Genomic DNA, 12919 nt, shown 5'->3' with positions numbered 1-12919 from the left:
GGGGCAGACTGAAGACAGGGCTTCGGTCAGGAGCGGGAAGCAGGTCAGCGGCTGAAGTCTAGGGACAAGGCTTCCCTCTTATACAGGGCTCAGAGGTCCCTCAGATAGTCCCCACCTGGGTCAACAGGAATCTCCCTCCTAGACAGACCCATCTGGAGCCTGCAGCCCAGAGCAGACAATGATTAACTATGACTAACCACCTCAGGCTTCCCTGGGGCCTCAGCAGTGCCAACTTGTCTGCCAGCCTGCTGGAGGGATGGACAGGTGAGCAGAGCTCCTTCCCAAAGCCAGATCTCAACAGTCAGGAAAAATTCTGCCCCTAGAACCAAACCCACAGGGACTGGAGGAAGATTCAGGGAAGGAAACCAACCTGCTCTAAGACCAACTACCTGGGTGCCCTGGGGTGAGCTAGGTAGGTAAAATATTCTTACTTCCAGTGGCATCATTCAATGTGATTTCATTAAAAGTTCCTTCCCTGTAGTTTTCACCAACCAGAATTTGCAATGACATTAGATTCCTGGGTCGGGAAGATCAGCTGGAGAAGGGCTAGGCTACCTAATCCAGTATTCTTGGGCTTCCTGGTGGCTCAGCTGGTAAAGAATCCACCTGCAATGCAGGAGACCTGGGTTCAATCCCTGGGTTGGGAAGATCTCCTAGAGTAGGAAGCCAACTACCCATGCCAGTATTCTGGCCTGGAGAATTCCATGGACTGTATAATCCATGGGGTCGCATAGTCGGACACGGCTGTGCAACTTTCACTTTCACTTCACTAGTTACAACACACACACACCTGAGTCCAGAACTGGCAAGATTTAAAGATGCCCAGCTCGATTCCTCAACATTTTACCCACATTATATATCTCCTCCACATTATATACATGACCCAAACAGCTGCAGGCATATGCTACTGTTAGGCCCTCAACCTGGAAGCCCCATCACATATTCAGATTTCAGAAACCACAGGTCAAAACAAGGAAGGCTTCTCTCAGAGGCTTCCCTAAGTAATCATCTGGCCCTCACAAAGATCCACAAATCTTGATCACTTTTCTCAGTATTTACTACCATATGCCAGGCACCCTTCTGTGCTTTACCTGTATGAATTCACTTAATCCTTACATAACATTAATGTTATCCCTGTATAACAGATGAGCAAACTGAGGTTAGGCAACATAATACGTACTCACTCAAAAGAATGCTCCCAGGGAAGAAGAAGGTGTGAATTTTAACCACATGCTTTTTGGCAACAGGAAGATCTTAGCACCAGGGATTGGTTTGTAATGGTAGATAATACATCTCCCTCATGAAGTTGTTTAGCTTCTAATGAGTCAAAATTGGCATTTCCCAGATAATGTGGCCCCCAACACAAGCCAGTTCCTTTATCTAGAGGGATCCCAACCCTGAGAGGTGGCATCTTTCCCAGGGATTTTCCCAGAGGGGCTGACACACCAGCTCCAGGACACTTGCCACTTGGCTGTTAGCACGTCCCAGGCCCCTCCTGTCTGCTAAAGGCAGAACTGACACCTCTTAACCCCCACCCCAACCCGAGGCAAGTCCTCTCATCTACCTGCTCTCAACAGGCTCAGATGAATTAAGTCACCCAGCAAAGTGGCAGTGCCAAACTCATGCCCAGGCAATCCAGGGCACGTGCCTGGAACTGTTGTGCCCGAGAAGAGTTGTGAACAATGAACCATCCGTTCCAGGAGCTTTAGGAGCTGTATGGCTGAGGGACTTAACACCAGCTGAGTGTTCACCTTCACAGGAGGTGGTGGTCCAACCTCGTGACGCAGGTGAACTCTGACCCTTTCCCAGAGGCTGGGGTCCAGCACGTGACTTCGGGGTAGTCAGCGGTGCCGGGTGGGCTCACAGGCAAGGTTCCCTCTGCAAGACCCTGCCTCATTAGTGCAGGATGCTTGTGTCCTGACTGAACCAGGTCAGACGTGTCCAAATGCAATGTGGCAGACAGAAGGGTGGGTGGCACCCCCAATTAGACTCAGGGAGGAGGCGGCCCAGGGACTCCCCACAACCCAGCTATAAACCTGAGAAGTGATGTCATTCATTTCCTCCAGGCTGGTACCAGCAACAGAACTATTTCCTGGCACCCTGTAAATGTTAATTGCATTAATTAAACTTACAGTGCAGGAAGGGGGTGATGGTGGGCTTGATGGCGAGGTCAGTGGGGAGGATATTGGGCATCCCTGTCCCATTCTGTCCACCCAGGGTTTAAAGATTTGTGAAGCAAAAAAGGGAGAGAGGGTGAAAGACATTCCCACCTCCCCTATTTAAAAAGCTCCTCCTCGGGCTGTGGGAGGGGAATCGACTCCTGACTCCTCCCCTTGAAATGCTCAAGTATTTCTTAGCTGTTTCCCAAAATGGCTGAGATAGAGCACTCAGCACCGCAGAAGAGTTAGTTACTCTTATGATCCCCATTCTGCAGATGGGGAATCAAGCTCAGAGGAAACAGATAGGTGGCTTCCTTGATGAGGTTCCCAGAGTGACTGCGTGATGGAGACTGAGGCCTTAATCCAAGAGGCAGATCTTAAAGACATCATAAAACAATGCAGTACGCACAGTTTTTAAGTTTAAACAGTTGAAAAAGCTTAAGGCCGGGGAGGGACAGCTCGTCCAGGTCGTCCAGAAGGGAGGCAGGGGAGACAGTGCAGAGTCAAGGACAGAAACAGCTGTCCCCCTGGCTGGGGACAGGGCACAGGGTCCCAGGTCCCTGTGCCTGATCAGGAATCTCCAGTCAATTCCATAAAAAGGATCAGGTTCACAGGGAAGCAGGGAGAAAATGTCCTCATTGTCCTTCTCAAGCCTCAGTCATACAGCCTAGGCAATGAAGTGCCCTCATCTAATTCCCTAGGTGGTTGGTGCTACAGATCCCAAAGCAGATGGCAAACCCTTAAAACCTGGAGATTACACAGTCTTGTGTGCTGTCGTGCCAGATTCCCAGCTTAGGCTCACAAAGGGATGCATCCCTTCATCCATGATGACTCAAGTTTGGAGAATTTTTCAGTGCCCCTGGGTCATGCATACATGCACCACTGCCATTGTACGGTAATAGTTGGGCCTGGGCATATTTATCAGAATCATCATAAGGACTGACCCCAGTAGTCAGTCTGGGCAAGTATGAGAAAAGCTGTCTATGAAGATGTTCCTTTGCAACACTGCTCATTAATAGCAAAATAATAGAGAAACATCGGTACAGCTGGATATTTGTCAATAGACTGTAATAAAATTATATACCATTAAACTTCTAGATAATTTACAGGAAAACCTAGGAACTTACAGAAACCTCTGAAATGAGAGCTTCAACTGGAGTTTGGAGTCAAACTTTTTACCCTATGGAAACAAATTGCAAGCAACTAGCCCCTTCTGCCTTCAAGTTATTTGAGAAGCCCTAGGAAGGTCATGCAGATGGAGACAGGGAACCCATGGGTCACCCAGAATGCCAAGTGGGGCATCCTAAGGCCGAGGATTTGGGAGCTGCTATACCCACTCCTGTGGCCTTGTTCCTCTAGGCAAAATCCAGCCAAAGTGTCCTCTGCCCTCTTCCCAGCAGGGATGGAAGAAAGGAGACCGCTATTCTCAAGGTCACTCCCTCAGCTCTGCCCCTCGCAGCAGCCTGCACCTCTTGCTATTACCATTGCCTAAAACCTCAGCCCATCTACATACCAATGTATGTATGCTGTGGGGATACTGATTCAGTATTGAAGATGGCAATCTGACAGCATGACCTCAAGTGCCAAGTGTCCATATCCTGTTATACAGGAATGCTACTGCTAGGAATCCACTCAGCGCAAAGCTCTTCCCAAAATCTGTGGGAAAGACTGGCATTGCTTTCATTGTCGAAGTAAAAGCTACCAACAAATGATCAATGGGAGACTGTCTACATGCAGCCACACTGGGGAGACCACCGAGAGGCAAAGAATAGGGCAGCTGTTGCTAGATGAAACCATGTAAAGTGAAAAAGTCCACCTAACAATACAATCGCACTTAATAGGTTACTGTGTGTATTAAGCCATGCTCCTCCAGCAATTTTTCTTTAACTTCTCAGGAAGGTGGCTTGTGGAAGAACTGACAACCATATCCCCATGTGACTTTTGCAATCAAAAAGTCAACTTTAAGATGTTACTTTTGAAAGTGACCATTTAAGTTTAGTCAATCTGAAGTTTTTTTGAATGGTATAAGGTAGAACTCTCAATTTTCTCTACAAGGAAAGTCAGACATACAATGACTAGTATGACCTAACTCCACCTCCTCTATGTGATTCCCCTATACACATGGGATGTTTCTGGTTTCCCTTCTCTTTTTGGTATTTAGCCCTTGCCACCTCTTTTAATCACGATACCTTTTACAATAAATGCTCATATCTGCTTGGACAAGCCTGCCAACATTAAAGCTTCATTGATTCTCAGTTTCACCCATACCTCTATGTACATTTGCTCAGAACTGTCCATATCCTATTGTCCAGGTACATGCTGCCTCCCTGGTAACCGAGAAAATCCCTGAGGACAGCACCTGCCCATCCAGGCATCTCGCCTAACACTGCACATCTCCCTGTGTCCCAGGTGAGGTTTCCTTCCGCTCACCTGCAGTGTCTCCTCCGGTTCCAGTGCTTCAGCTATGGGACACACAGGCTTGTCCAAGGCCTGCTTTGGGTGTCACCCAGCACACATTCACGGAGCCAGGACGCCAAGTGCCCCAGCACCATGCTGGCCGCTGGGAACATCCACCGGGAAGGCACCATCCCTTCTCCAGGAGCTGAAGGGCAGTGGAAGGCCCTGGCTCTGACCCCAGCAGAGCCATTTGCAACCGGAAACAAATGCAACTGGAAATAAATGCTGCTTAGGAAGCCCCATTAACCTCAGAAGGTGGAAGTACAGGAAAGGACGGAGAAGAAATAGGTGGTTATTTCTCCACCCAGGCTCCAACACCAGAGACCTGACTGAGGGGAAAAATTAATGCCAGACTGAGAACTCCCTGGTCCCTTTTCTAGCTGCCAGACCTGTAGCACTGGGCAGGGCATTGGACCATCCCTCTGCTCCAGGGAATGTGGAATAAGACAAACCAATATTAGAGAGATACCTTCAGATTTTGGGAGACCCAGAGACAAGTTCCAGTCCATGTCCCACAGTAAGCCTCCAGTTTTAAATCCTTCTCAATATGGAGATACAGTTCAAAACTAAAATATGAAAAACAAAAACAGTAAAAAAAAAATATTGGATGGAGCTCTACACACTAAAATTAAGACAAGGGGATAAAGGATGTGTCCAAAAACAAGATGAAGACACCATTACAAATGAAATTCTTAGGACAAGAACCCTTCAAAACACAAAAGCTGAGGACAGCAGAAGGCAGAACTAAGAACAAATGGCCAAAATGCCACCAGGCCAGGAGGGGCTGCATCTGATGAGTTGTACAGAGTACAAAAAACAAGGGGTGTGATAGCTGAAGGAAATTTATTCCCTCAACTTTAGGATAGGAGCCCTTAGTGACACTGAGCCCTTCTCCTCCCATACCATCTCATACACACCTGGTCAGCATCATCTATCCCCGAGAGGAAATTAATTGGTTAAGAACATTTCCCCAGGACCTCTCCCACCCATCAATTCTTAACAATGCATTTTTAATTTCCTGCTCATAATTTCTCAATGACTAATGCTCTACCCACAAATTTCATAGACTATTAAAGGCCATTTTTCTAGAAGATCTAAGTATGATCCCTGTGTCAAAAAACTGAAAGGCTGTGGGGGGGGGGGGGGGGGCAGGGGGAACACCACCACAGGCAACAGCTTGCCTGGGGCACAGTCCATAGACTGCATCCTTTGAATGGAGAAATCTCTGCAGGGCTTCCCTGGTGGCTCAGTGGTAAAGGATCTGCCTGCCAATGCAGGAGACCCAGGTTCAATCCCTGGTCTGGGAAGATCCCACAGGGCAACTAATCCCATTGTGCCCCAACTATTGAGTCTGTGCTTGAGTCAGAAGCCCTACTACTACTGAATCCACACTCTCTAGAGCCACTGTAATGAGAAGCCCACACCACCAACTAGAAGAGAGTACCCGCTCACAATAGGGAAAAGCCGACACAGCAAGGACCCAGAACAACCAAAAATAAAATTTTTTAAATATATATATGAAGGCGAAAAAGTTACTCTAAAAAAAGAAGAGAAAAAAAAAAGAGAAAAACCTCTGCAGGTGAAGTTATTTAGAAAAACTTGGTCAGGCTGAGCAGGGAAAAGAGCAGAGGCCAGTGGTTCTCTAAAAGTCCTCCCATTCACTTGGGGAGCTGGCCTCAAAGATGACCACAGTGCACTGGGAAACCTCACCAGTGGAGGGCCTTTCCTCCCCACACCACACTTTCCCTGGGTTCTTGTCTTTTTCCTTAGGATGGACTGCTGCTTCTCTCTATGCTTTCTCCACTTCTGGAAGAAAACTGAGAAGGCCCCCAAACATTGATTACCTTGAAACTGTGAGATTACAGGCCATGATCTGTTTTTTCTTGACATCTGAAGATGGCAAATTTTATTTTCATTTGTATCAAACACAATGAAAATCCTTTTGATGAAATATTCCAATTCCCTACACAAAACAGATCCTCCTCATTTTTCGCTTACTTCCTCAGGAATGCTAACTAGGACTGTTTCTCTCAGCAAGTAAATAATGACCACTAGCCATCATCTCAATATTGACTACACAATGTGACATTTATCAAATCCTCATTATGTGCACTTTTTAATAGGATCTCAACTGACTTCAACATCCCTTTAACTGGGCAACAATGCATCCCCATTTTACAGATGGAGCAACTGAGGCTCAGGTCACTAGCTTATAAATGTAGTGAATTGGATATAAATCCTGATTTGATTCGGCAGCCCAGGCCGCACGAGTATGTTGATTTCAATGACTAACATCACCTACAATATAACAGACTTTTTACAATACTTAGGGGCCCCCACCTAACTTATTTTGAAAAGGGCCTAAGTCCTAAAAGGCTGCTGAATTCCATTTCATCCTCCTTCCAACTCTACTGGGGGTGTGTATACCTTCACTCACTTCACATACAGGTAGTAATCAGCACCGGGTCCCCACATGTGGTCTCCCTCTGCATTTAGGAGGCCACTTCCCGCTAGCCACAGCCAGATACATTTGAACACCTGGACTTGGCTTGTTCCCTTTTGGGGGATCACTCTTGTCCTGGGATAGTGGCAGATGTGAAAGCTTGTAAAGCACTCATCAGCAGGCTGCCGAAGTACCTGCAACTCTCGAGTTCCATCAGCGGCAAATTTTTGACCCTGTGAGAACATAGCCCATCGCTTTACAAAGAGAGTGCTGACAACAGGAGAATTCGGTACTCCTGCAGCCCTGATCTGCCATGAAACTGGAAAAAAAAAAAAAATCACCCTAAATTCACGATTTTAAAACTCCAAGAGTGTGCCTGTACCTCCGAAGGGTTGGGGTATAGGACCTTGCCATGGTGTCAGACCAAGCAGCCTTTCAGATTTAGCGAGGATCATCTCAGGTGAAATGGAAAAGTATCTGAGCCTGGAGGGACAGCAAGCAGGAGAGTTGGTCTCAGACAAAGGAGTTAGTCCCGGGGAAGTTTTTCTGGGAAGAACTCACCCAAACCCTCCATCAAGGAGCTTGGAGCTGTAGTATGAGAAAGGGAGACAGGCCCCTCTGGGCTGCAGGCCCCACATCGCAGGAGGAAAGGAAGGAGGGGAAGCAGCTTCTCACAGCCCCCTCCCTGGCTCCTCCCCTGCACCCCCTGCAGCTCCCAAGTATCCTCCTACCCTCCCTGCAAACTTTGCAGGGGTTGGAGGTACTGCTTATGGCTTTAAGGAGCGGGATGGAGCAGGCCCCAGCCCCAGCCCCAGCCCCAGCCCCTTTGTCTCAGCCTTCTCCACCCTAACAGAAAAGGAAAGGCTCTCCCATGGTTCTGCACCCTCAAGGCAGGTCCCAAACTTGGGTGGGGGTGTAAAAATGGCCCCAACCCATAAGACAAAAACCTGCTCCTTTCAAAAAGGAACAAAGGCACACTTTCCTCCAACTTCCAAATCGAGGACAATGATTTGGAAAACCTTCCATAGTTGAGAGGAGTACCTTGGTGGGAGGAGAGAAGGAGGGGATGGCAGAGTTGGCCTGCATCCTCCCCAATTCTCATTAATGGCCAACCTAAAAAGAGGGGCTAATGGTTAATACAATACCATTCACCACCTGCTATACCAAACACTAAAGTATTGAGTCCTAACCCAAGCCTAATGTGATAGGAATTATCACGTCATCTGAGGAACACAGAGGGTTAGAGTTTAAATTGTATAAAACTGGTTTCCTTCTTACCCAACTTGGAGATATTAATATGCCTGTTCCTATTTCACAAATGTAATAGGCACAGAGGGCCGCAGGTTTACATGGACAGACTTAAACACATGCCAAAGATCTATGCATCCCCCTAAAGGTAGCAACCTACTTATCCCACATGATAGATAAGGAGTGGCAAGACTTTATTGGGGGATTTCTGTATGCCAGCCCTATAAAATAGGTAGCATCATTTCAAAGCTGGAAAGACCAAGTCTGCACCTGGGGATTCCAATGGCTGGGGTGCAAGAAGTCACAGCAGTCCTGGTGGAGAACAGAGGCATTTCAGTGTCCTGGATCCTGGAAATGGGGGCCCCAGCAGGGATCTGGCTCCCTAAAACAACTGCCAGCAGTTTGCCAAAACTCACAGCATCCAGAAATCAGGAGGCAGAAAGTCAGACATCGTAACCTTGTCCTTAATTCTCTTTAATGGATACGCCTCTCTGCTCGGGGCGGGGAAGCATCAGGGCCCAGCCAACCTCTTTCAGCCTGGGAGTGAAGGAGGCAGCGTGGACAAGCCGGCCTGGGCCCAGAACTCCTGCAGCCCTTCCCTGCCACAGGTGAGTGACTCCAGCAGGAAAACCCAGGCCCAAGAGCAAGCAACTCTGTTGCTAACTTGCTACCTCTGCCGGCTCTTCCCCAACTTCCTTTCTCCTCTTGACAGTGGGACTCAAAACCTACCCACCCGCGGCAAACAATCTCACTGGGCACCGAGGTAGCGCTGGAGGTTTTCAGGCCTCAGTTTGCAAGTTTGCGAAGTGGGACCAGCCTGACTCTTGGAAGAGGGGGAAAAAATGGAAAGTGAGGCCCCAGGGCAGGCAGCGTGGCCGAGTAGGGACGCGCCGCTCCGGGCCGGCTCCTCCCCGGCTAGGTGTGCACAGGCGTGAAGCCAGCCTCTCCCTAGGGCATCCCCGCAACCCCGCCGCACCTCGGTCTCCGTAGGTCCCCCAGGGGGGACCCCGCGAGCCCGCCCCTCTGGCACATGCCCCTGGGAAGCGCGCACATACCGGTCCACCTGCTCTCCCTCCCGCGCCCATCCACTACCTCTCCCCTGTCCCCGGGAGGCAGAAAGAAAAAAAAAGTTCCTTGGCTGAACCCCCAAGTCCCACTCGTAAAGGACGGACGCTCGTCTCCTCGGCATAACTCTCTTCTGCTCCGTCCCCCTTCCCAAGTAGACTCCCTCTGTAGCCGAGGCCAGGTAAGAATACCCCTGCTTCACTAACTCCACTTCTCACCAGTAGGAGACCTCCTCCCCTCGACTCTAGACCCCGGGAAGGCCGCCCGGCGCCCTCCCTGGGGACGAACCTCTCTCCTCCTCTGGGTCTCCGGAACACCGCAAGTATCCCTTCCACTGGTCTCCCTGTAAGACACATGCCTTCGCCGTCGCCAATTTTATCCTCATTGCCCATTTCCCCGCAGTAGGATCAGGGACTTCTCCTCCCCAACCATGCCCGGTCTCCAGCCGTGCGGGAACCGCCTCCCCAGGACGTCCCGGAACGGGATTCCCTCCCTGCGGTGCCGGGACCCCTCCACGGTCCCTTCCCCCACCAGCCCACGGAGCCCTCGGTCTGGCAAGCCTCCCCGGGGGCCACGGGGCGCTCACCTGCCGAGAGCCTGGCTCGGGCGCGGCTCCGCGGGTCGAGCCGCGGGTTCGGACAGGCGGGCGGGAGGCCGGCGGGCGGCCGCGCAGAGCGCTCGGCTTGCGAATCTCCGGCGCCGATCGCCGAGCTACGTTTACTTGGGTCACTTAACCCCCGCGATGCCGGCCGGGCGCGGCCGCCCGCTCGCCTGCCTGCCTGCCAGTGAGCCGGTGGCGTCCGTCGGGGGGCGCTCGGGGCGTCCACGAGGGCAGCTGCAGCCGGGCTAGGGAGGGGGTGCGGCTGCTGCGAGGAAGCGGCGCGGGCAGGACCCGGCAGCAGGAGTGGGTGGGGAGGGGGCGGTGCCGAGTCCCCTTGTAACCCCGGCCGGGCACTCGCCCCGCCCCCGCCCGGGGGCGCCCCTGCCGCAGCCACTCAGAGCCGGGCCTCGGGCGCGGGGGGCGGGGGGCGGGGACGAGGGAAATTTGAAATCGCTCCGGGGCCTCCCCTTCGCCCCTCCTCCACAGGCGCCGCCTCCCGGCCCCCCCCCACCCCCACACACACACTGGTCGGTTAAATCTCCACCCGGATAACAGGCGCGTCTTGGGGACCCCGCAGACGTCGCCCAAGTCTCGAGACTCCTCCCGGGGCCCCTCTTCCCCGGCCCCCACCCCGACCTCGGACACACGCGCCGTCCTGGATGTCCGGGGGTGGGGGGCGGAGAAGGAAGAACGCCCCCGCCTTCCCCCCCACAGAGTCACACAACAGCCGGGTCTCCCCTTTACCCCAACTCCCAGTCGCAAGGCCACCTGGGCGCGGCGGTGCCCCCGCGGGTCAGTCTACCCGCTCTGGACCCTCAGACTAGTCCTTTCTCCCTTCCTCCCACCGCGCTGGCCCTTTGTCGGCCATCTTGAGCGGAGGAAAGGGAGAGCGGAGGAGCCAAGGTAGTCAGGTCCCTGGCTGGCTTCTGGGGTCCAGTCGGCATTACTTGAGGGAGAAGCCCCACTCTGTTAGCAGGTCTTGATGGCCTCTGCCCTTTAAGGGACATTGTGTGTCAGTCGCTCAGTCGTGTCCGACTCTTTGTGACCCCATGGACTGTAGCCCGCCAGGCTCCTCTGTCCAAGGGATTCTCAAGGCAAGAGTACTGGAGTGGGTTGCCATTTCTTTCTCCAAAAGGGGCATTGAACTATTGGAAAACGCACTTCCTAATGTTTCTCACACCTGGCATCTGCACTTACTTACCTGCTTATTGTTGTGTTAGTCTGCAATGCAGGAGACCTGGGTTCGATCCCTGGGTTGGGAAGAACTCCTAGAGGAGGGCAAGGCAACCCACTCTAGTATTCTTGCCTGGAGAATCCCCATGGACAGAGGAACCTGGTGGGCTGCGGTCCATGGGGTCACAAAGAGTCGGACATGACTGAGCCATTACGCACAGTGCATTGTGTGTCTAGGTATCTGACCGTGAGGGCAGTGTCTCAGTATGTCTTAGCACACAGTAGATGCCAAATAAATGTTGAATGAATGAGAGAGCAAATGAATGATGACACGATGGCCTGCAAAGGCCCTAGGTGAGCTGGTTCCTGCCTGCCTTCCCAGGCATCTCCTATTCTCATCCCTCCCTCACTTCACTCTAATCTTCTAATCCTTGCTGTTGATCCTCAAACGCATCAAGCTTGGCTCTGGGTGTTCTTTGTCCAGATCTCTGTACCATTCAGTTTTCTCCCAAAATGTCACCTTCTGGACAGACTTTTCTGACCAAGCAACCTGAATAGTCCTCTCATTCACACCTATTTCATTCTCTCTGTAGCACGTATAGCTATTTGGTGTTGGAAATGTGAAAGTGAGATGGGCTCAGTGGCCAGGCAAGCCTCATGTAAATGAGTGGCAGGAACTCCTTGACCTTCTGGCACAAGCATCCAAAACTGGGTTCCAGTCAGTTGGTGCAAGAAGAAGATCTCTCAAGAGGGCCTGTCGCTTGTTACCACCATCTGGGGTAAGTCTTCAGAGGAAAGAAATTATATATGAACCTGGTGGGTCTGTGGGGAGGGCTGCTGGGTCTCTGTTTTCTGATCCATAAGCTCTAAGACCTCCATGTGTCAAAGGATGTCTGTATACCACCGGGAATGCCTGGAAGGTATAGTTAAGATGACAAAGAGTAGGGTTCGGGGGGGACATGGCAGACATTTCTGGGGACGTCAACGTGCCTAACTCCAGGAAGAAAAACAGACAAGGTCTGAATAAGCAAGTGGTCTCTGTCCTGTCATTTGGAAAGGAAGTGAAACAAAAATGGCATGTTTCCCTGTGGCACAGAACTTTACAGTTTACAAAGTTCATTGGTCATATTCACTACCTCCTTTGAGCCTCTCAGCCACTCCACGAGAAATCAGGGCAGAGAGAATTGGGTGCTCATTTCAGATTAGGTGACTGAGGCCCAGAGAATAGAAGGACTTGTGTGAAGTGAGTCAGCCATGCAGCCTGACTTTGAACACCTACTACCTGACTGGGAATTCAGAAGGGAAGGTTCAGAGCTTACCTGATGGTTGGGGAGGGTAGCTAAATCTGGGAAGAAGATAAAATGGAGACTGGAATGATGTAGCCAGGGGAAGACCCAGGTCAGGATCCAGCTTGGCATGTGGGAGGGACAGCCAGGAAGCCAACGTGGCCAGGGCATAGGGAGTAAGGCGGGAAAAAGTAACAGGGGCCAAGCTGTGGTGGCTATGTCCCCATTTAAGCCACGTTCTGACTCAGATGTTTAAAACACACCTGAGTAGGATGCCAATCAGTATTTATTAAGGATACAACAAAAATTCTGTGATTAAAGTACATTTGTTTTCAAAAAGATAGATAGATAGATAGATAAGAGGGAGTACTCTGGTGGTCCAGTAGGTTAGAAAGCCAGGCTTCCAGTGCCTTGGCCTGGGTTCAATCCCTGCTCCTGGACCTGAGATCCTGCAAGCCAAGGGGCATGGTCAAAAAAATAAACAACA

General features: G+C 51.0%; 1 protein-coding gene and 1 non-coding gene across 2 annotated transcripts in view; one reads left to right on the top strand and one right to left on the bottom strand.

The window, feature by feature from the left end:
• Positions 1–10026, bottom strand: part of DNMT3B (DNA methyltransferase 3 beta) — a 34227-nt gene extending 24201 nt beyond the window's left edge. The window contains exon 1 of the mRNA XM_061127068.1: positions 9959–10026. The gene's annotated coding sequence lies outside the window, so the exon portion shown is untranslated. The remainder of the gene's footprint in view (positions 1–9958) is intronic.
• Positions 5852–5923, top strand: TRNAG-GCC (transfer RNA glycine (anticodon GCC)). Its single transcript has one exon. It is a non-coding gene; the product is annotated as a tRNA-Gly (tRNA).
• Positions 10027–12919: the final 2893 nt, after the last annotated feature.

This window comes from Dama dama, chromosome 23 (genome assembly GCF_033118175.1).
Source record: "Dama dama isolate Ldn47 chromosome 23, ASM3311817v1, whole genome shotgun sequence".
NCBI classification, from domain to species: Eukaryota; Metazoa; Chordata; class Mammalia; order Artiodactyla; family Cervidae; genus Dama; species Dama dama.
The sequence above is the reverse complement of the archived record's forward strand: the minus strand, read 5'-3'. Positions and strand labels throughout refer to the sequence as shown.